Source organism: Urocitellus parryii, chromosome 6 (assembly GCF_045843805.1).
Source record: "Urocitellus parryii isolate mUroPar1 chromosome 6, mUroPar1.hap1, whole genome shotgun sequence".
In the NCBI taxonomy this organism is placed as follows: Eukaryota; Metazoa; Chordata; class Mammalia; order Rodentia; family Sciuridae; genus Urocitellus; species Urocitellus parryii.
Genome location: NC_135536.1, coordinates 170,225,335 through 170,249,583, shown reverse-complemented (window position 1 = coordinate 170,249,583; position 24,249 = coordinate 170,225,335). Strand labels below are relative to the sequence as shown.

The window sequence follows — 24,249 nt, the reverse complement described above, 5'->3', positions numbered from 1 at the left end:
GTTCTGATATTTTAATATTCTAACATTTTGAATATTGATATCATAATGTTTTAAATTATTTTGTATTCACAGACCATTCAGAACATCAGACCACAAATCCTAATTATTATTCAGAAAAACATGATTTTTACTGAGACTTATACTACCGGCTTTCTGTCATGGCACCAACATTAGATAACTCATTAGAACAGGAAATTTGACATTACCAGGTAATCTTTTTTCTAGGAATCAAATCCAGGGGCTCTCTACCACTGAGCCACATCCCCAGCTTTTTATTTTGAGATGGGTTTAAATTGCTCAGGCCGACCTTAAATTTGGCAATCTTCTTGCCTCAGCCTCCTGCATAGCCAGGATTACAAGCATGCACTACTACAACTGGCTACTACAACATACTCTTGAGATGATATAGAAGTAGTCTAGGATCACTAGCAATGCTTTTTCTTACCAATTAATTTCACAGAACCACAGTTAAAAACCTTTAGCACCGGTCTGGGGACATGATTCAGTGATGGAATGCTTGCCTGGCATGAATGAGACCCTGGATTGGATTCCTGGCACCACAAGAAAAAAAGACCTTCAGCACTAATTAAGTATCACAGTTCAACCATCATCCCACTTTGCAGAACAAACTAAGGCACAGTGGCTGGATTTTCAAAATGACAGTCTGACTTATTTTTCTTTTTTAACTATATCCACAAATTTGGGAGGAATGTGCTCTGAGGATTGTATTTCTATGTATCCTGTCTCCAACATCTCATTTATACTACAGGATAGATAATTCTTATCTGAAATGTTTGGGACCAAAAAGGTACTGACTTTCAGATTTTTTTCCCCTAGATTTTAGAATATTTGTATACACATAATGAGAAATATTGGTGATGGGACCCAAGTCCAAACATGAAAGTCATTATGTTTCAGGTATACACATCATGAATCTAATTTTACATAATATTTTTACAACACTTGTGTTTTGATTATAACCTGTCATATGAGGTTGGGTATAGAATTATCCAACTGTCGTGTCAGTGCTCAAAAATTTTTAGATTTTGGAACATTTCAGATTTCAGGTTTTTGGGCTAGGGATGCTTAATCTGTAATATACAGTAATTGGTTATCCCAAAATAAAATACCTAGCATTTAGCTCATAAAGTTACATAATAACTAAAACTACTGCATGTAATCCTAGCATTATATAACAATGTTTGAGTTATATAGAACAGTCAACAGAAAAATCAGTTACAAGAGGAAAATAGCAAATAAAAATGACAGTGGTGCAATAGTTTTGGTTACAATAGTCCCATACAGTTACACAGTATTAGTCTCTGTTATTGAAAGATGTACTAATAATCATGGCATTATTCATGCACACAGAAGCAGCTAAACAGAATGATGGGACATGAATCTTCCACATTCTGTACTAGAACACCATTCTTTGGTCTGCAGCTACAGCAATTGCAGCTTTTAGAGAGCTTTTCTCATCATTTGTGACTGATAATGAACCATGGACACAAGTCAATTTTCTTTATTACAAAAAAGTCACTTCATCTCCTTCCTATCCTACAGATAGGTCAACAAGCCTGTCAGGTTAATATAACAAAAAGAAAACAAGGATAAACCTTGAAACATCATGCTAAGTGAAAGAAGCCAGTGACAAAGGGACACATATTGTATAATTCCACTTATATAAAATGCTCAGAATAGGCCAATCAATAGAGACAGAAAGAAGTGTGGGGAGAGTGGGGAGTGATGACTTAAGGAATGAGTCATTTCTTCTTCTTTATATTTTATTTACTTATTTATTGATTGGTATTGAGGCCTGAACTCAGGGGTTCTTTACCACAGGAGTTATATCCCCAGTCCTTTTTATTTTGAGACAGGGTCTGGCTAAATTGTTGAGAATGGCCTCGAATTTATAATCCTCCTGCCTCGGCCTCCCAAATTGCTGGGATTATAGGCATATGCCACGGTTCCCAGTTCTTGAAATATGATAATGATCATGTACAACCACAAGAATGGGAAGTTATACTCCATGTACATATGTCAAAATACATTCTAATGTCATGTTTAACTAAAAAGAACAAACAATAAGTTTTTTAAAATAAAAGAATTTTTAAAAATATAGTGAAAATATTCTAAAATTATGCTAACATGCTCAATTCTGCAAATATATTAAATTCCAATTAATTTTACACTTAAGTGAACATACTATATGGAATGTAAATTACATCTCAATACAACTGTTCAAAAGTGGGGGGAAGAACTGACTTAAAACAACCATCAAAAATTTTATATATACACATATATGTCTATGTGTGTGTGTGTGTGTGTGTGTGTGTGTGTGTACACACATTCATATATATCTCCTTAAAGTTAAGAAAGTAAATGCAGGGGCTGGGGTTATAGCTCAGCAGTAGAGCTTTGCCTCACACATGTGAGGCACTGGGTTAGATCCTCAGCACCACATAAAAAAATAAATAAATAAAATAAATAAAGATATTGTGTCCATCTTTAAAAAAATCTTTAAAAAATAAAGTAAGTAAATGCAGTTAAGTAGCAACAATTTTTCACATCATCTGATAACCACTGGAATGAAACCTCTGATCCAGCATAGCTCAGTAACTAGGCTTAGCCTGGCACCATAACTGGCCTTATATTTATGAAAAGAAGACGACTGAGATTTTCTTGTATACTTCTTTCATGGTCCCATCCTTTGTATACAGTAACAATAAACATTAGGAAATCAGTTTATTAAAGAAGCTGAACTACCACAACAACTTGAAAGTATTCAATGCAATTACCCCCATCTGAGAATGGCTGAGATTTCAATGTAATTACCCCATCTGAGAATGGCTGATGAAGTTGAGAGATTTTAGTAGACAAAGGCTACACAGTAAACAAATAGTGTCAGAACTTGCTTAAACTCCATATGCTTTTCCCTACATCATTCTACTTTTTTGCCTTTGTGAAAATAAATCTGGAATTTACCATGTAAAAGAAAATATGCTTAGATTTTTAAGAGAGTTGGAAGTTAGCCTGAATAAAATCTAAATGCAGGCTCCATTGATTTTACTGCATTTGTAGGAAGTTATCTTAGTCAGAAGAGTACTGAAATTCCTTTGAGAATTCAGTTTTCTTCACCTTAACAGGAAATTTTAAGTCAGATAATACCAAAAATGCCAATAAAAAAATATCAAAATAACAACCTCAAATCTAATAAATGCAGAATTAAACCATAACAATTTCATTTAATAAAATAAATGAAAGTAGTGGAGTTAATTCATCAAGTACTTTTTATCAAAAAATTTTCATCTCTATAAGTTCATTCTGAACAATACATGATGGCTGGCATATAAGAGATTATAAATAAATGAGTTGTGAATAATGGTAGGGTAATAAATCCAAGCAGAATTTGATTAAATAATTGAAATATTCTTAAAAAGAAAAAAACTACTCTTTTTTTTTTTCTGGTAGAAATGTACAAGTTTTGCAGCAGGCTGCTAACTTTTGTGGTTTATCAGTTTCTAGCTTTATTATCCCATCCCTTCCCCTCCCCCTTGTTACAAACAAGCAAAGAGGACAAAGGATGAAAAACCCTATCCAAGCACAGTGGGCTTTCTGGCTGCTTTAAGGGAGGGCTAGGAAGCAACAGCATTGGAACAATTTCCTAGAAAGGTTAATAACAAAAAGGAAGTACATGTTCCTCATCCTATAGATGAACTCAACCCTTCTGCTCAGTACCTAGCACCTTATACACAATTAGGTATTCCATATCTGTGCTTAATTCCCCAAATAGAAAATGTAATTTTTAGCACTAAAACCATTTTAGAGTTCAGATGAGGAATAATCAGTTTTCATATTTAGCTCAGCCAATTAAAACAATTATTCTGATTTTGTCTATGATCTTGTTTGTTTATTTTTTGTGGTGCTAGAGATAGAATCCAGGGCCTTCAGCATGCTAAGCAAGCATTTCACCATTGAGCTACATCCCTTTCTAATGGCATTCTTTATTCTTCAGAAGACAGTATTATTATTATTTTTAAATAAACAGTATATTCATATTAAGTGTTTGCCTATGGAGAAATCACACTAAGCATATACTTTTAATAGCCTTCTCAAATAATATAATTAGAGGTTGTCTAGCGATGGTTATCAAGCTAAGAATATTGATCTGTTTAATTGTCATTTGATATCAAGGTTACATTTTCCAGAACACAAGGGTTCAGAAAATGCATAAAAAGTCTTAAGGCGAAATGCAGCAGGACAAACAAGTAAGGCTTTCTTTGCTCAGCATTTATTTATTCAGTAAAAAAAAAAAAGAAAAAAAAAGTGAAGACATGAAGTTAAACAAAAGGTATTGTGAGCATTGGTGATCAAGAAACTCTCAGAAAGAAAAATTTCAATAAAAAGAACAACATTCAGTGAAGAATTCCTTCAGCCTTTAAAATATTTAAGCATTAATTCTATAATACACAATTACAATTTCTTTATTCACAATTTCCCCCAAACACTGTCAATGCTTTAGGGATATACACACACACCAGTAATTGATTGATAGAAAGTACATAAGAGACCACATTAAAAAGGCACAGCATGTCCTATGTTTTTCATTTCTGTGATTTGTACCCCATGGATCTGAGTCAAGCTCCTTTTACATGAAAGATTTAAAGATAAATTAAAATGGGGGTAAGAAACAACTAAAGAGAAACTTCAGATTAGACTGTATTCAAACTAGGCCCCACCCAATAGTATGAGTCCCAGGGTAATCAAGCATTTGGAATCACTAGGCAATATTTCTGAGAAATAATAAAAATTAGGCAAGTGAAGTTCTTTCTTATTAAAAAAATCTCTTAAATTCAGTCAAGGGTAGGGGCAGAGGTAGGATAAGTAGAGGAGCAGAGTTCATTTTGTAACCCAATAGCTTTAGATCAAAAGTTTAACTAAGAATAATATCTTGCTTAAGAAGCATACAGTCTAGGGGCTGGGGTTGTGGCTCAATGGTAGAGTACCCACCTAGCATGGGTGAGGAACTAGGTTTGATCCTCAGCACCACATAAAATAAATAAATAAAAATAAAGGCATTGTGTCTACCTACAACTAAAAGACATTTTAAAAAAGAAGCAAACAGTCTAGAAAAAGATGCTTGAATATGATCATCATTATTTCATCTTGATAAAATAAATTTTAGAACAACGTCTTTTATAGTAATTATTTCTTTATAAATTTTTCTTTATTCCAAGACTCAGGACTATTTAGAAACTTAGTGATATTTATACCCCCAAAGAGATTCTATTATGACAAATGAAAGGATTAGATATTCAGCTGCATTAAAGAAGAAGGCTGGGCCAAATCAACTTTGGAAATCCCCTGACCCTAATCTAATTCTCTTTCCTCTCCACTGCTTGATTCAAGTTTATGAAAGGCTTTCAAGTATCTCCACCTTTAACTTCCAGAGGTACTGGAGTACATACCTCAACTATTAACAGAAAAACAATCATTCACATATTGCTATAGAACTAAAAATTTTTAAATGTCTCATTAAAACAAGATTAAATCCTCAATTCAATGAACTCAATTCCACTTATTCTGATTAAAACTTGTTATCTTTTATCAATGACACAATAATATAAAGTTTTATGGTAGCCTCTCATACAAACTGTATTTCAGGGTAACCCCAAATACCTCTGTTGAAGTAAAGGTTTTCTTTACAGAATTCTTGCTAATAAATGTGGAAGAGACAACAGAAGAAGAAAAATCATTTTGGATTTTTTTAAATGTTTTTTTTTTTAGTTGTAAATTGATCTTTTACTTTATTTATTTATTTATATGCAGTGCTGAGGATCAAACCCAGGGCCTCACTCATGCCAGGCAAGTGCTCTACCACTAGGCCACAACTCCAGCCCTCATTTTGGATTTTGGATAAGATACCTATATGATGTTACCATCAATGGGGTCTTTTCACAACACTAGAAATGGGGTAGCCAGACACAGCAGGCCTCTAGATGTGATGCAATTTAAGCACTTGGTAAGCATTCTTGCCAAAAATAGACAAACAAATTTAGATTTGACTTTAATCAAGCTTCTGGAGTTAACTTCCATTTATAGGAAATATAAGGAATGGAGCAAAAACCACCACCATGATGAAGCAAGTGGACAAAACACAAATGTGAGAAAGTTCACAGGATAACTGACCCATTTCCTGCAATGAGTCCATGACACAAAACAAAACAAAAAGAGGAGGAGGAATTGCCCTAGACCAAAATAGGCACAAGAGACAAAATGACCAATGTTATCTGTAGACTCTGGATCCCACAAATCTCTAAAAAAAGATTCTTAAGTCAATCAGGCAAAGCTAAATCAGGTCTAGCTATGAGATGATACCAAAAATTAATTGCTAATTTTATTAGGTATGAAAATGGCATTTTGGTTTTATAAGGAAATGTCCTTATTTTTTAGATATGTGTATAGAAGTTTGGTAGGGTAACTATCTGGATTTGCTTTAAAATACTCCAGCAAGGAAAGATGAAAGAGAAAAGGATAAATGAAACAAATACGGAAAACTTTGTTAACTGTTGAATCTGAATGATTAGCATATGAGGATATTTAGCGCTACTCTCTAATTCTGAGTGTATACAAATTTTCATAATAAAAAAGAATTTCAGTAGCAGAGAAATCTAAAAAACAGTACAGGTAAATCTATTGAGTAATATTAATCTCAGATAGATAACAAAGGGATCAGTGAAAATTGTTACATGTTGGCTAATTATGTAGAAATGGAATGAGTTACATGGAAAATATATCCATTTTCTTCTTGTATAATGGCCAGTTATACAAAATAAACATTGTTTTACTCCTGAAGTAGGCTGTTTCACTGAAAAACAAGAAAAACAACTGTAAAGAACAAGCAGTTTTACAGAATATACTAAAACAAACAAACAAACAAAAAACTTTTAGGAATGCAGCTGTGTATCCCTTCTCTCAGAACTGGTCATGCTTTTATATACAAAGTTCTAAATAGGTGGTGGAGCAAACTGAAATAGAGAAAATGGAGAAACAGAAAACAGATGTCACAGCTGCATTCTGAACTGAATGCTGTGCATTTTTCTTTTTGTGTAATCATTTTATTACTTTTTTTAAAATTTTTGTTTTTGAATACCAGGGATTGAACTCAGGGGCACTCAGCCACTGAGCCACATCCCTCCCTAGTCCTATTTTGTATTTTATTAGAGACAGGGTTTCACGGAGTTGCTTAGCACCTCGCTAAATCACTGAGGCTGCCTCCGCCTCCCGAGCCGCTAGGATTACAGGCTTGCGCCACCACGCCCAGCCTTGATTACTTTTCTAAGAACCCATGGCCTCCTTCATATCCCTCCTGAAATAGTATCTGAACTTTTATTATGCAACATTCACAATATATTCCACAGATAGTGTTGACTAAGGTTCTCTGGAGCTCAGTTTTAAAATTATCTTTCAAGTAGTAATTCAAAGTAAACCAAAAAGAAAATCAATAGATTTCTTGAAACATTTCCAAAGCATAAAACATTTCATTCCTAATAAAGCAGTGTTCCTCTTAATCTTTTTAGGAGTTATGAACCCTTCTGAAAATCTTCCTATAGAAAAAAAAAACTATATATATTTTTCAAAGGGCTTTATAATAGTTCTGAAGGCACCTGTAAGAAACTCTTGTAATATGTTCTCATGGGTAGATAACTCTAAACTAAATACAAATTCATCAACCCAATACTACAGCCCTTCCATGAACTGGCTGAGGCTTTTCAACCTCTTTTTCCATTATTTCTCTAAATCCTACACTTTAGTCAAATGCATTAGTTATGGCTGCACAAAGATGCCTTCCTATCTTTATTTTTGATACTTTTACAACCTGCACTCCCCAACTATCTGATAAAAATCTGTCCATTCCCAGCTGCTTGGGAGGCTAAGGCAGGAATATCCTAAGTGCAAAGCCAGCTTCAGCAACAATAAAATACCAATAGGACTGGGGATGTGGCTCAGTGGTTGAGTTCAATCCCCAGTACCAAAATAAATAAATAAATAAATCTGTCCATCTTTCATGATTTGTTTCAAGGAATACTACCATGAAATCTGCCTTAATTCCCCAAACCTTCCTTTGAACTTTAGTTTTTTGTCCTTCTATACTTCCAATACCTTTGCCTATTTTGTATCTTGATCTACTGAATACTTGTCTAATATATGATTCTGTGTGACACAGCAGTGAAATAGAAAATTAGCACCAATAAAGTTCTTACCTCCTGTAGTGGGTTGACTGGTGCCTCCCAAAAAGATATGTCCATATCTTAATTCCAGAAACCCATGAATATGACTTTATTTGGACAGAGTTTTTGCAGACATAATTAAAAATCTGGAGATGAGATCTTTTTGGATTATTTGGGTAGACTATAAATCCAATGGCAGAAAGTGACTTTATAAGAGAGAAATAAGAGAAAGCCACATGAAGACACTGAAAGAACCTGGAATAAGTAAGGAAACATTCTCTCCTAGAATCTTTGAAGGGTGTGTCTCAGGTAGCCTTGCTGACATTTTGATTTATGATTTCTAGATTCCAGAATTCTGAGAAAATAAATTTCTGTTGTTATAAACCACTAACTTAGTGATAATCTGTTATGGCAACCCTAGGAAACTCATACACCCCCTTTGACCCATTCTAATTCTAAAAAATAATTTTTATTTCCTTTTTTATTTTCTGCAGTAGTTCTGCAAGAATATTAGAAGAGATAAAAACATGTAGATGTCCCCTAAATCTGTCCTTATTTCCAACTATTCTCTTCTAAAAGTCATCAAATGTGACAGGTGATGGGCATTGGAGGATAAAGGCCTGGCTTCTAAATCTGGCCTTTGACCTGTGAACCTGAACAGATTACTTTTTTCATCTTTAGTTTTATCATACATAATGTTTTGAGGATTGTTGTAAGGAGTAAATAAGAAACACATGTAAAACTACAGGCATGAAATGTTTTCAGTACAGATTAACTAATGTGAAAGATGATTTCTCAGTATAATATATTGCCCAATTAATATATTGCTTTGTGATTTTTATAATAATCTTAGTCACTTCCACAAGATGTCCTTCTAGCCTGTTTTCAGAGATAATCAACAAGTTTGAGTAAAAAAAAATTAGTTACAGCAATGCATAAGATTTCTAACACATTTGGGAGAGTTTGGTAATTTCTCTTATGCTAAAGAAAAAGAATGACAGCCTACAGTTCTGATTTCCCTACCCACCCATTTCCCACAAACTACATTAATTCATAACTTGATGTTTCATTATCTGCCAAATTTTTATTCAGTTCAAAATCAAAAGAATATTTGGATATGATGCCTAGATTCTATTACAAGTTTATACTACAGGGCATAATTTCAAATGTTCAGAAGTGGGAGGGAATCAGAGATACAGATAGTCCATAAATTTTTTGTTTGCCTAGATAAACTCAACAAGTAAAGGTAATGCAACACCATTCAATCTCCAAATTTGTAAGAAAAAAAAGTTTTGTTTGGGTTTTTTTTTTTTGGTACCAGTGATTGAACCTAGGGGTGCTCCCCACTGAGTTATTTCCCCAGCCCATTTCATGGTTTTATTTTGAGACAAGGTCTTGCTGAAACTGGCATTAAACTTGCCATCTTCCAGCCCCTGCCTCCCCAGACACTGGGATAAGAGGCATGCACAACATAAAGCATAGTGATAGACTGTAGTGAAATCATTAATTTTGAGGCTAGACAATATCATCATAAAGATGCTCACATTACCTGCAGTGCCACATTAGCATTTCTTTTATTCTCAAACCACTGAAATTAAGTTTGCTAAAAGAAGTGAGGAACTGTACCTGATTGATACAAGAGCCTGCCTAAGAAAATATGAAGAGCAGATAAAATGAGATAGATTTTTTTTAATATTTATTTTTTAGTTGGACACATATCTTTATTTATTTATTTTTATGTGGTGCTGAGGATCAAACCCAGGGCCTCGCAAGTGCTAGGTGAGCACTCTACCACTGAGCCACAACTCTGGCCCCAAAATGAGATAGATTTTAAGAAAATATACAAAATTAGCTTTTTATTGAAACCTATACTTTATATAGGAGCAAGCATTATGATATGAGGAAAAATTTTACTTCCTAATGACCAAAACTTTAGGAGATGACGATGACCATAAAAAGAACAGGCAAACCTCCCTTTAAGAAAAGTTAATCAGGAACTTTGAAAGCATGTAAACTGGTAGTTACTTAGAATATAAAAACATTCACCTTTATTTGTAAGCAACTTTATTATACTTAACATTGAAGCCATAAAAATTCAAGCTGCATTAAACTTTTCCAAAGCAATGAATAACATGAGGTTCAATTGTAATGCTATCTAAGAAGTAGCTAGCTTCCTTTCCCTTGCTACTGCAGGCTGGCTCCAGCCCTTGGAGCAAGCACCAGGGAGGCCTAATACAACTCTTCTGGTGCCAGACTATCCTTAGGGCATATGGAGGGCACAGGCTGTCTTTCCCAAGAGTGGCCAACCAAAAGTAAAGCCATTGGCCAGCTATTCATGTGCCAGCTGGCATGGAACAAAGTGTCTGGTTCCTACCTCCAGCACAGAAGAGACTTAGCCAGCTGGCTTTCAAAGGACTGCGCTAGTTGGAGTGCTCACAACTTCTTTCAAACCATCTGGCATTCTTTTAAGAACCCTCAATTTACCCAACACTGTACTCTGAGGTCTGAAACGCTCAAATTATTTGAAGAGTCCCTACTACCTATCTAGAGAAGAAAAGAAAAAGGCAGGGTAATTGCTAAATTACTTCCAGAAACAATTTCTAAAACTAAAAATTATTCTCAATTTTAGCTTGTATATTATCTCTTAAAACATTCCCATGATTATTAAGCAAACTTCCAGAATAAAAATCAAGACAAAAAATTAGGGAATAAGATAAAGCAAACATTTTAACATGCATAAAAGCATCCCATAAGACTGACAGGACCTAGTTCTACTCTGAATTTTTATAGCCTGTCTGTATTTTTCATGTGACTCAAAGTAGACTATATTGTATTGCTACCTATATTTATCTTCCCAGCTAGCTAGTATCTGAAAATATCAGTGTCTTATAGTTACTTAAAAAAAATCTGTTTGATGACATATTGGGTGTTTTGAAAGTTTTAATAAATAGGGCCGGGGCTGTGGCACTTGCCTCACATGCGTGAGGCACTGGGTTTGAGCCTCGGCACCACATACAAAAAATAAAATAAAGATATCGTGCCCATCTACAATGAAAAAAATATTTAAAAAAGAAAGTTTAAGTAAATATAAAATAAGAAGAGTTAATGTGGAATAACATGAAGAAGGCCCTTCATCTCTGAGCAAGACAAATAAATAAAACAGGATATGGCTTGAAATAAAAAGTATTTTATCAAATGATCAAAATGATTTATCAAATGACCCAAACTGCTGGTAAGTGCTACAAGGTGCTCATTTGTCAACTGTAGATCATTGTATCCAACACAGGATAATCTGCAGCAGAGGCAAGGAATCAGGAAAAAAAACCAACAACATAAAACCAAAAAATAGCTGAGTCATATTCATAGCCAATATATGCTAAGAGACACAAGCATTCTGAACAAAAATATTAAAGAGTCTGGGTCATAACCAAATGTTATAAATTGGAGGAGGCTGCAATAATAATTGTTTTTCACTAAGTTCACTGCCATTCCAAGTATTGAATTTGTCATTTCACATGTTATCTCCTTTAACTCACAGAATAAGTACATGCAGGGATACCATCATTATTTCCATCTTAGAGATGGAAAAACAGACGTTAACCTGCCCATAGTTACTTGTTAAAAAGTAAGAGCTGAATTCAACTCCAAGTAATCTGATGCTGGAATACTGGCAGAAAACTGCCAATACTAAACTATACATAGGAAAGAATTAAGTGGAACCTAGGGAAAAATTCAATCATGATATAGTACTTGTATAGTACTTACAATTTTTTCCAACTCTAAGTGCAGCAAAAAGCGGAAAATAAAAAACAAATGAAAATGTATTTTCTTATTAGAAAATTTCAAAAAGCAAGAGCTATTTTACTAGTTTAAAAATGTCAATTATACCTTTTTGCCCATATATTGAATAGGTACTTCTGTTAGCAGCTGTTCTAGGGAACATAATAGTAAACAGGACAGATGAAGTCCTTGCCTTCCTGGAGCTGACATTCCAGGGGCATAGGTGACAAAAAGATCAGTAAACAATAGATTTCAAAATGTGACAGGTACTATAAATGAGGTAGGAAGGAAATGTGCACATCTCATGTGAGACTTCAATTATGCAGGTAAACAGGAGGTGATTGATGGGAGGTGGGGAAAGTTATAATTTGTTATGTTTTTTAAAGATGAGCAACATGGGAGCATGTGGGTATGCTGACATGGATAGATCCCTGGAGAGTTGATGATGCATGGCTCAAATGTAGGAGTTAGGAATTATGAGGGGGTATGAGGTAAAGAAGGAATGAGGAGGAAGAGTATGAGATGGTACACATGTATGCAGATAACTTTGGAAAATATAATCTACTCCACAAGCCAGAGGAAAGAAAAAGAGCTATACCAAGATATATCAGGAAATGTTAGGAATGCCACAAATAAACTGATGACCCTAAAATCTTCTAGAATGGGAAAAAGGGATTAGGGATTAGAATGCTACTGAATTTCTCAATAGCAACACTGGAAGTTTACAATGGAACAATGCCTTCAAAGAGGGATATTAATTTTCAATCTACATTTCACCACTGAACTAGCCCCCCCATCAAATGTGAGGGTAAGATGAAGACATTTCCAGATATGCAAATTCTAAATTCAGGAAGGAATTTCAGATTTTCTAAGTACCCTTTCTCAGGAAGCTACTAAGGAATGAGGAAGACACAGGATCACAGGGGAATGGCAAAGAGGATTCCCAAAATGATGACAAAGGGAAGTCCTAGGATGATGGCTATGCACTCTGAGAGCAAAACAATACAAACTGGAGTAGGAAAGGGAGGGCTCCAGCAGGACCAACCCCCAGGAAAATGAAGCGAAACCGCGAGATTACCTTTAAAAATACTGAAAAATAATCTGTTTTGTCATAGTTGGAGGAAGAATTAGTGACTGATACAAACACAACTAAGCAAATGAAAAACAAGATGTAATAATAGTACTCTACATGGTTCATCTGTGAATAATAGGCATAGTCATAGTCATAAAAATACTAAATACTGATGTAACTGGGAATCGTGAAGTACCAGTAAAGATGAAGGACAGTTACATGGAATAGCTAAATCTTCAATTTCCAAAGTAGAAGTCCATTTTTTCCCCCAAAGATTAAATAAAACAAGAAACAGTAGTATGAAAATTAAAAACAAAATAAATAAGGAATACCAAAAGTGACTGCTAAGAGTTGGCAGAGTTTGAACCACGTGAAATTGATGATTTTTAAGTAATTTCCCAGTCTAAAAAAAAAAAGATTTTATCTGCTTCAAGCTAATATGTTACAATAAAATTACTGCTAATTTTAAAATAAAAATAATTATTAATAAAGGAAACTTAATAGAACAACATTTTACTTTCGTTAGCAGACATTGTTGGGAAGATTATGGATCCCAGTTTTGGAAAACTAAAAGTCATGGGGTGGGCTGGGGCTGTAGCTCAGTGGTGGAATGCTTGCCTCCATAGAGGCACTAGGTTCGATCCTCAGCACCATATAAAAATAACTAAATAAAAAAATAAAGATATTGTGTCCATCTGCAACTAAAAATATTTTTTTAAAAGTCACCATGTATACAACTACACCATGCCTAATAATATTAGTATTCTAATGAATGTAAATAATATACTTTATTTTTTTATTTTTTTTGGTTGTTGATTGACCTTTATTTATTTACTTATATGTGGTGCTGGGAACCGAACCCAGTGCCTCACACATGCTAAACAAGCACTCTACCAACTGAGCCACACCCCCAGCCCCTGTAAATAATATACTTACTACTAAAACATTTAACATAATTTAGTCTACTTCAATGTTTTAGAAGTCACTGCAGAATTTTTCTTCACTTACCATACTTACAGAAACATTAGACTCTAGGTTAGTAAAGATTTTGATTAACAGAATGCTGAATAACAAGGTCAGGCTGTATTAGGAGTCCTTTGTTGTGCTTGCTACAGCAGCACATATACTAAAACTGTGAATGATAAAGAGATTAGCATGAGCTCTGCACAAGGATGACATGCAAATTCAGGAATAGTTCCTTTGTTGATGTAAAAAATGGCTAAGTCACTCTTGCAAAATTAAAGTTCTATGAAATTGCAGTACAATACAAGACTATTACAGTGATAATCCGGTTATACTGTTTATCTAAAACTTCCCTTTATGGTTTATTTTAAAAGTACTTCTAAAAAATGTCTTATGTAGGCAATTTATAAATGTATTGGGGTTGCTTCAATATTAGTGACATAGTTTTTAAGTTAATTTACCCAAGCTAAATTCATTGATATTTAAATTTTATTTAAATAGAACATCAGAAAACCCAAACTTCTTTAACTAAAAAAGTCAACTTTTAATAATGTTAGCTCTTACAAAAAAATAATTTGAACTTGGTAGCATAAGAAAAGCATTTTACCAAGAATAACAGAGCTTGAACCAACCAGAGGAAAATTTCTCCTTCAATTTAAAAAGCAAAGGTTTTAAACAGAGGGAATATAAATAAACAGATGTTGTGAAGGTTGACATTTCATTTTGCATCCCAAACTACTAGGAACTAAAATACATATGATTCAAAAATAAATAATCTTAGGGCTGGTATTGTGGCTCAGTGGTAGAGCACTTGCCTAGCATGTGTGTGAAACTGGGTTCCATTCTCAGCACCGCATATAAATAAAATAAATGTCCATTGACAACTAAAAAAATACTTTGCCAGGCATGGTGATGCATGCCTGTAATACTAGCAGCTGGGGAGGCTGAGGCAGGAGGTTCAAAGCCAGTTCAAAGCCAGCCTCAGCAAAAGCAAGGCTCTAAGCAATTCAGTGAGACCTTGTCTCTAAATAAAATACAAAATAGGGCTGGGGATGTGGCTCAGTGGTTGAGTCCTCCTGAGTTCAATTCCTGGTACCCCCCAAATAAATAAATAATCTTAGAACATTGAACATACCCAACTATTCATGCCATCCAATATAAATTCCTCTTAATTATTTTTTTTGGGGGGGGAGTACTAGGGATTGAACCCAGGAGTGCTTAACCATTGAGTCACATCCCTCGTTCACCCTTTTATAAATTTTTTAAATTTTTGAGACAAGGCCTCACTAAGTTGCTAAGGTGGTATCAAATTTGCATCCTCCTGCCTCAGCCTCCTGAGCCCCTGGGTTTATAGGCTGTGCCACTACACCTAGCTCCTAATTTTCTCTCTCTCTTTTTTTTTTTACCTCCCCTATTTTGAATTAAAATGTCATAATAAAAAATATTTTGAAAGTGTGTTTTTGTAACTGAATTTACCTAATTTACCATCACTCCACAAAATTAGAAGGGTGGAAAAGAAACTGAAAATCATCCAACAAAACAAGTGTCTTCTAAGATTTAAATAATTTTTTTAAAAAAATAGCAAAGAATAGATGGTGGTATCACAATGGCCTCCTTTTAATTGGTCTACATTAACTATAACTCCTCATAACTTCACCAAGACAACAAAATCAGACAGGCAGTCCTATCCAGACAATATCTATGGGAACCTGCAGTGCTTCTTCCCTCTCTCTCTTTCTCTCTCTCTCTGGGGAAGAGGACAATGAAAAAAAGGTGTTCTGTTTTCCATTAGTCCTGTAAGAGGAGCCATTGAGCTGGGCTGCACAACCAGACAACAGAATACAGGAAAATTCAGATCAAAGGAAGGGCGCATGCCAGGGTAATATGCAATAAAAATCTTTGCCAAAGTATTAGGAATTAAAAAAAAAAAAAAAAGCAAGGAGGTGGAAAGAACCTGCTGGACCACCTTCTTAACACAGGGAGTCAGGAACGAAATCTGCCCATACTGGGGATTCCAGAAAACAGTGTCCTAGATATACTGGAGTATTCCTACAGACTTGTTCTCAAGTATAAAGACATTATCAATGAACTATAGCCAGATGAGTTGTCCGATGAGTCGGAGTATTCCCACGTACATATATATACTGCCATTAACTAACCTCCACAAAGCAAAGTATTCTATATTTACAGCTAGAAGAAAATAAACATGCATATTTTCAATTAACGAAAACCACCGGTTTTACAATAAGAAACCAAAAAACTGCTGTTTGAAAATAATACCGCAGAACTGGGGAAAGGTGTGAAGTTACTTTTTTTTCCTTCAATCCCCCTTACCCCCTTATGTCCTTTTTGATGATCTGATTCTCTCATTTCATGGGTGTCTCTCTCTCACATACACCCCAGCAGGTCTCCGGAAACAAAGGAGGCTCCTCAAATCTCTGGCCTGTGGGAGCACACCTCCCCCCATGATGAGGCCACCATATGACTTCCATAATGAGTAAGCCAAGGAGAGAGGTCTCAACGCAGACCACTGCCATGCACACTGTGACAACCAGGCACGAGCCAAGCACCACAAAGAAGGCGGAGGAGAGGATCGGGACCAGGAAAACACTGCCACGCCGCGCCCCCCACGGAGCGTCCACACCGCCAGCACCTAGGCAGCCGTCCTCGACATCCTCCCCGTCGCCTCCCTGCTCGTTCCCGCCGCCTCCCACGCTCGGGGACCCGACGCCAGGGCTCTGGCCGGCAGGGCAAAAGGGGGGCCGCGAACCTGCCCTGGGTGACCTCCGGATGACAGCCCCACGCCGCCCTTTGTGCAGGATTCACCGCTCCCTGGCCCCGGCCCCGGGCCGCGCCGAACCCTTCTACGCGTTTCTCCCCGGCCTGAGGCAAATGTCTCAGCCCTCGGCCCCTTGCCCAGCCCGCCGAGGCGCCCCAGAGTGTGTAGGGAAGGCTGACGCGGGCCCGCGGTCTCCTCAGCATCCCGGACCCGCCCCGTCCCTCAAGACCCAGCTCGGGGGCGGCGGTCTCGGCGTCCCGGTCCTCGCTCGCTCACTTACTCGGGCGCGCCGGCTACTGCGGCGGCGGGCGTGCGGGACCGTCAGCGCCCGGCAGAGGGCTGCGGGTTGCGGGCGGCAACAGTCCGTCGGGAGCAGCGCGGCTGAGGTGGCGACTGCAGACTGCGCTCGGCGGCCCCCGGTGAGGGGCGGGCCCGGCGGGGGAGGGGCGCTCGCCGCGCCTCTCATTCATGCAGCGGGGGCGGGGTGAGGGACCCGGATGCCCGGGCAGTCCCCGCCTACCTCGCTGAGGGCCCTCGGCTTCAGCGTCGACAGTGCGCAAGCGCGCGGTTCCTTGACCAGGCCTGGTCCCGCCCTGCCGGCTGGCGTGGTCTAACCGCGAAACTGCGGGGGTTTAGCCTGTCTTGCTGGAGAGTTTAGAATTTTGCTTGCGCTGGGAGCAATTTTAGACAGTGAAAGGTTGGAACACCATCTCTTTCGCCTAGGAGTCCTTGGGGACACAGGGATGTGCATGAAATGGGGTACCCTTAGTTTGATGGGGAGACGTGTACACCAATTCCCCCCTCCATCTGTCTTTGCAGGACACTGTGATGGATGCCACCTGGACTTTGCCCAGATAGTGGAGAGAAGTGTGTGCAAGAAACAGTGCATGTCTTTATTTAATTATGTCTTACCTATTGCTCTCAACCCCCAACTTCCAATCTAAAGGACAGGCAAGAAGTTGACCTGTTTTGGTGGGGGCTCAGCCTTTCTTGTAATACCAAGATCAAGGGTCTAATGCAGCTCCAAGGATCTCATGTCTTTAGCAGGCAGTGTGTTCTTGTTCCCAGTCCCTTTACTTTGCTGCTCCTCCGCTGGGAGCAAACAACAGGCCTCAAAACCTCTTCTGAAGCTTCTCAGCAGTGTGGGCACTGCAGCTCAGGACTTGCAAAAATGATTGCCCCTCTTCCTTAATCCCTATGTCCCTCTCTAAAGTTCTCCTTCCTTTCCCAACCCTCCTGGGTCCCTCATATAGACCACAAATAGCTTAGTAGCTTAACTTTAGGAAGCAAAATGTCATCATGGAAAATGCCTGCAGTCCTGTTCCTCCTGCTTTGGCAAACCATAAGCCTTCAAAACAAGGGGAAGTCAAGAGGAAACATCAGTGAACATCTCAAGAAATAGCCTGCTACTCACTGATCACAGTACCCCAAGGTGAGAGATGAGTACAGGCATGTGCTGGGGAAAGAGAGTAGCTCTTCCATCGGAGTTGCCTGTCCTGGGGTTTTGGACCCATATCTTCTCTGCCAATCAAGCCAGGACGCTGGGGGAAGGCTACCTACCTTGCTCTCAGTCACAGCAGTTACCAGGAGGGGGTTTTCAACTCAGTTTTCCTGATATTGATATTTGTCATTGTCTAAATTGGGTCTTCTCACCTGTCTCCTGAGTTCCTGCAGGCACCTCAATCCATTCCCATGCAAATCTAGTCTCATGATATGCAAATCTGCCTTTTTCTCTTTCCTGCTCCATCCAGCTCCTTAAACCTTATTTTCCAGCCATTTCCAGAATACCATCATGGTGTTTCACCATCAGTGACTTCATTTCCTGTTGATTTCTTTACAAGGAAAGCAACACTCATCTTGCTTTTTCCTCTAAAAATCCGCAGAAGATTTTTAGGACAGTGGAAATAACTCTGTATGATAGTATAATGGTGAATATAAGTCATTATACCTTTGAACAAACCTGTAGAATATATAGCACCAAGAGTAATTCAGCGCCTAATGTAAACTATGGACTTTGGGTAATAATCAGTTGTAACAAATGTACCAGTCTGATGGAGGATGTTGATAACTGGGGAGGTTATGCATGTGTGGGGAGTATAGGGAAGTTCCTGCATCTTCCTCTCATTTTGCTGTGGACCTAAAACTGTTCTTTAAAAATTAAATATTAAGAATTCACTTTTTGGGAGGGTCTCCTTACTCCCTTCACGCATTGACATCCTTTCCTTTGAAATCCCCACCTGTGTCATTTACCCTTCTCTCTGGGCGCCAGGCACACTTTGAGGTCCCGCTTATTTTGCATATTTTGGCTCCCTCCAGAATATGAGTCCTTCAACATCAAGAGCAGTGTTTCCTTAGAACCAAGCATGTGACTGGTGCACAGTGGACATGCAATAGTTGTTGGTGGAGGCAATGTTCCCTGGCAGCCCAGGGAGGTTTCAAGTAGGAGAGAAATGCTGAGTTCCTTTTCTTCTCCTTTCTTATGGCTTCCCTCCCTAGGCCTGTGTTTGGAAACCAGTTTTCTTTGTTTATAAAGCTTGGCTAGTAATTGCTAGTCCAAACAGGCTACAGGGTAGAGGGTGGAGTGGCTCCAGCTTCATGACTTTTGTCCTTAGGAAAATTAGGTGTTAGAAAGAGAAAATTGCTTAGCAATGCACAAGGGTCAACTCACTGCTCTCCCCACTCTCAACCACTACCATTTCTCTAGAGAAAATACATGTGATGGAGGAGTACAGGGGCATCAAGGGAGGTCTGGGCTGTTCTTTCTTTGATCTCCTTTCCCTGGTACTTCTGGGAGAGGATTGGGAGCATCTTCTGAGAGCCCCCCAACAATAAATTGCATGTACCCAAATCCCCATCACAGCCTGTTTCTAGGGAACCTAAGATATATGTAGCTCTCTACACTTGATTAACAGTAAAGGTCTGAAAACTTATTGAAAAGCCTTGGGAGCAGGGGTCCAACTTATCAAAGCAGAGATTCACTGAAGGGAAGACAAGAGTAGTTGTTTATTGGAATCTCTAACACCAACATCCTTCGTTCTTTTCTTCTTGACTGGTTTCTAGAGAAGAGAGGCAAAGGGGAACTGTTAGTGATTTGGGAAGTAAGCAGAGAGGAAGTTGAGAAGCCCAGTATGTAGTGAGGAAATAGTCACTTAATACCCCTGTTTTCCACACAGTAACTTTGTCCTCAGTTATCTCTGTGCTTCCAGTCCAGGGGCCCTCTGTTTTACCCTCTCTAGAGACTAAATCTACAGTCCTCTGCCTGGTGAGGGAAGGCCTGCAGCTTGGAGAGTAGGAAACATGAACTAAGACTATTTTCCAATTACCTTTCACCCAGTTCTCCTGATTTTGGCTTGCTGTTCTAGAAGAACCAGAGACTGCCAATTCTTTTTTTTTTTTTTTAATTTTAATTTTGCCATGAAAATAGGGCCATTCTTAGCTTTCCCTGGGTTTCAGCTTTCTTGGAACTTCTAAGTCAATTACCATACACCCCTCTGTTTTCTAGCTTCCAAAATTGTTTTGCTATTGTCTCTTCTGTTTTCTTTGTCCTCAAGAATCTGTATCTTTCTTTTTAAAATTCCCTTATAGTAGTTTTAGTGGGATTCTGGAGAAGCAAAAGTAGATTGTAGACTCAATTCACCCTCTTATCCTAGGGGAAAACCTTCAGTGTTATTTGGAAGACATGTCCTCCCAGTGTTAGCCTCAGATGACTGACCGGCAAGTGAGAAATGCCAAGTAATGGAGCTAAAGGCCTGGAATGGGAGTTCTGCCCCCACTGGAGGATCCTGCTCCAGCAAGACCAAATTTCTTTCCTTAGTCACTGCCTGAGCCCATCTCTGAGAACATAAAGAGCTGACTCCTTATTATGATCATTGTGGCTTGAATATGAGTTATCCCCCTAAAGCAGGAATGTCCAGAGGGGAATTGATTAGATTACGAGTGCTGTAACCTAATCAGTAGATGAATCCATTTGATGGATTAATAATTTAATAATTATTGGGTGATAGCTGTAGGAAGGTGGGGTATGACTAGAGGAGGTGGGTCTCCAGAGGCATGTCATTGGGAATTTTATCTTATTCCCCTAGTTCCTCTGCTCTCTCTGCTTCTAAGCTGCCATGAACTGAGCAGCTTTCCTCTGTCACGTCCTTCACCTCCAGCCCAGAGCAATGGAAACAGCCATCATGGACTAAATCTCTGAAACCATGAGCCCAAGTAAATTTTTCTTTCTCTAAGTTGTTCTTGTCGGGTACTTTGGTCACAGAAATAAAAATCTGACTAACACAATCATGAAGGGTGAAAGGCAGAAAGCCAAGATAAGCACGGAAGCCTGCCTAGAGGGGATGCTGCAGCAGCTGGAGAACATTCTAGAAAGCCCACCTGTGTTTTCTTGTCTTATCTCTCTTCCCCGTCCTTGCTTTGAGATGAGAGGATGGTGGCTGAAAGCTACTTGGGTAGATTAGATAGGTTTAAATGAAGGAAGAAGAAAACCACCATAGTTTCTTTTCACTAAAATGAGTTGTGGGTTAAGTATCTCATTTTGCTTCTTTCTCTTTCAAGCTCAGACCTAAAAAACTTAGGAGAGAGAAAGGCAGTGGCACAGTTGGGGCAGAAATTGTGGTGATGGTGGCATTTAATGGTGAGGGCAACAGTTCCAGCTAGGAGATGTATAACCCATAGCTGGAGAAGCTGAGTCGGACAGCATGCTTGATTCCACAGATGGAACTGGAAAGTTCCCTGATGGTCTTTTATAAGTAATGGGAAGATTGAAGTCAGTGGATAAGTACTCTCAGTCCACTCCTTATCCAGGAGAACAATGCTGAGAGCTATTTCAGAAAGTTGTTTCCTTGGTTCCCTGATAGGATTAAGTCTCAATTATGGGCAACTGGGCAGTAACTTGCCCATCAATTCAATTTAGTATTATTGGTTTCTTTCCCTTCCATATCTTCTTCTCTCTACTTTTTCACTCCTATTTTCTAGGATCACCTCCTAAATAAATTGCCTACATCCAAATCCCTGCACCCAAGGGTCTACTCTTGAGAGAATCCACACTAAGACAAACATTCTCCAGTCTGAAAGTGAGTCTGAGTAGGTTGTACCATCTCTGGGAAATCGTGCCATTGCTCTTCTGTATCTGTGTCTGGTTCCAGCTAGGAAGCTCCCACACAGAATCCTGCACATACTTGTATTTTTGGAACTCTGAGTACTGTTTGGGTGATTGGGCCTGTATATGTACCAGAAAGGTAAGATAGCTTGTTGGTGGCTGGGGAAATAGAATCCCTGGCTCCCAGCCTCTTCACTGGCCTGAGGGTAGACACACAGCCATGCCCAAAGATGCCACACACATACAAATACTTTTTCTTCTCCCCTTTCTCACTGCTTCATGGTCATGCACACACATTGAGAAGCAACCCCTACCCCAATGCACGGGTGCATACACGCGCGCCCCTGCGCGCGCGCACGCGCACACACACACATACACACACACACACACACACACACACACACACACAAAGGCAAGGTCACATCCCAGTAAGAGGTCCACACAAGGAGGAATGAAGGAATTATTCCTGGAATGAAGGAACTCAGGAAATACAGGAGGACACCTCCTGCTCTCATAGAATGGAGGGACTCCTCTCCTGGCCCAGTGCAAGGGGTCAAAGTATTGTATGGTCAACCCTTGAAAGCGTCAATCAGAACTCTGGCTAATTAAACACTCAAGTGATTGATCAGAGGAGGGATATTTTTTCTTTCTTTCTTTTTTTTTTTTTTTTTTGGTACCAAATTTTCTTTATTTGAAGGAATGGTACAAATTAAAGAACATAAGTGGATGTTTTGGTACAACTTATAGAAAAGGTAAAGGTAACCCCAATATGCATGCACTGCCTTGGTGACCAGGGAAGTCACTTGCACGGCTATGGGAAAGTCAGGCTGAGAGGGATATTTTTTCTGAGATGGTGTTCACCACCCAACAGATAAGACGGGCCCCCCACCCCAGGACCTACCTTCCCTACCAGGTAGGGAAGAGGGGTTGGGTTCTAGACAATCTTTGATTTCTAGGTTCTATTTGAAAGACTGATTTTTCCTTCACTAGTCAGATAGTCTTTGACAAACATGCATTAAGTGCCAAATCCAAAGATGACTAATTCCAGCTCCTGCTCCCACTGTAGTTACTATACAGAAAGTTACTATTCTAAAATTAGTCACAGACATTTGATTTAAAATTAGACATCATTTCTTTTTCAGGGGTCTTGAAGGACTTCTGACCATATGGATAAGGGCACACAGTTTTCTGAGATGAGTTGGGAGTGAGGAAATATTTTAAAAGAGACATAATGACTGAGCACAGTGGCACATGTCTGTAATATCAGCTACTTGGGAGGCTAAGACAGAAAGATTGTAAGTTCAAGGCTAGCCTCCCAAACTTAGTAAGACCCTGTCTTAAAATGAAGAAATTGCTGAGCTTGGTGGTGCACACCCATAATCCCAATGGCTGGAAACCGCAAGTTCAAAGCCAGCCTCAACAACAGCAAGGCGCTAAGCAACTCAGTGAGACCCTGTCTCTAAATAAAATACAAAATAGAACTGGGGATGTGGCTTAGTGGTCGAGTGCCCCTGAGTTCAATCCCCAGTACCCACCCCCCCCCAAAAAAAAAGAAGAATTTGCTGGGTGGCAAATTCACCTATAATCCCAGCAGTTTAGGAGGTTGAGGAAGGAGAATCAGGAGCTCAAAGCCAGCCTCAGCAACCTAGTGAGGCCCTATGCAACTTAGCAAAACCCTGTCTCTAAATAAAATATTTAAAAAGAGTTGGAGGTGTGGCTAAATGGTTAAGCACCCCTGTGTTCAATTCCCAGGATCACTAATAACAATTCTTATTAATAATTATTTATTGTATTGTTATATAATTATAATAAAGAAAGTATAATATAGGAAGGAGATGGGAGAGGTCAGGAGGAGGGAGTGTGGAGTGTTTGAGTTCTTTATTTTTTTTTTTTTAGTTGAAAACAGACCAGTACCTTTATTTTGTTTATTTATTTTTATACGGTACTGAGGATTGAACCCAGTGCCTCACACATGCTAGGCAAGCACTCTACTACTGAGTTACAACCCCAACCCTTTGAGTCCTTTTTGTGCTGCTATAACAGAATACCTAAGACGGGATAATTTACAGAGAACAGAGATTTATTTCTTACAGTTCTATAGGCTGGGAAGTCCAAGATCAATGAGCTGGCATCTGGTGAGGGCCCTCTTGCTGCAGAGACCATGGTGGAAAGCAGAACGGCCTCAGTCTGATTCCGCAGTGAGTGGAAATTGCACCACAGAGTTGATCTCACTTTGGAGCAAGAGGGTTTGTTTCTTGTACACACATATTAATTAATCATTGGCTTCCAGGGAGGGGACCACAAACACTAAAACAAGATCTGAAAG

General features: G+C 38.6%; 1 protein-coding gene and 1 non-coding gene across 2 annotated transcripts in view; one reads left to right on the top strand and one right to left on the bottom strand.

The window, feature by feature from the left end:
* Positions 1-17,197, bottom strand: part of Rnf24 (ring finger protein 24) — a 77,847-nt gene extending 60,650 nt beyond the window's left edge. Inside the window, exon 1 of the mRNA XM_026385846.2 lies at positions 17,106-17,197. The gene's annotated coding sequence lies outside the window, so the exon portion shown is untranslated. The remainder of the gene's footprint in view (positions 1-17,105) is intronic.
* Positions 14,186-14,290, top strand: LOC113180711 (U6 spliceosomal RNA). Its single transcript, XR_003300500.2, has one exon. It is a non-coding gene; the product is annotated as a U6 spliceosomal RNA (small nuclear RNA).
* Positions 17,198-24,249: the final 7,052 nt, after the last annotated feature.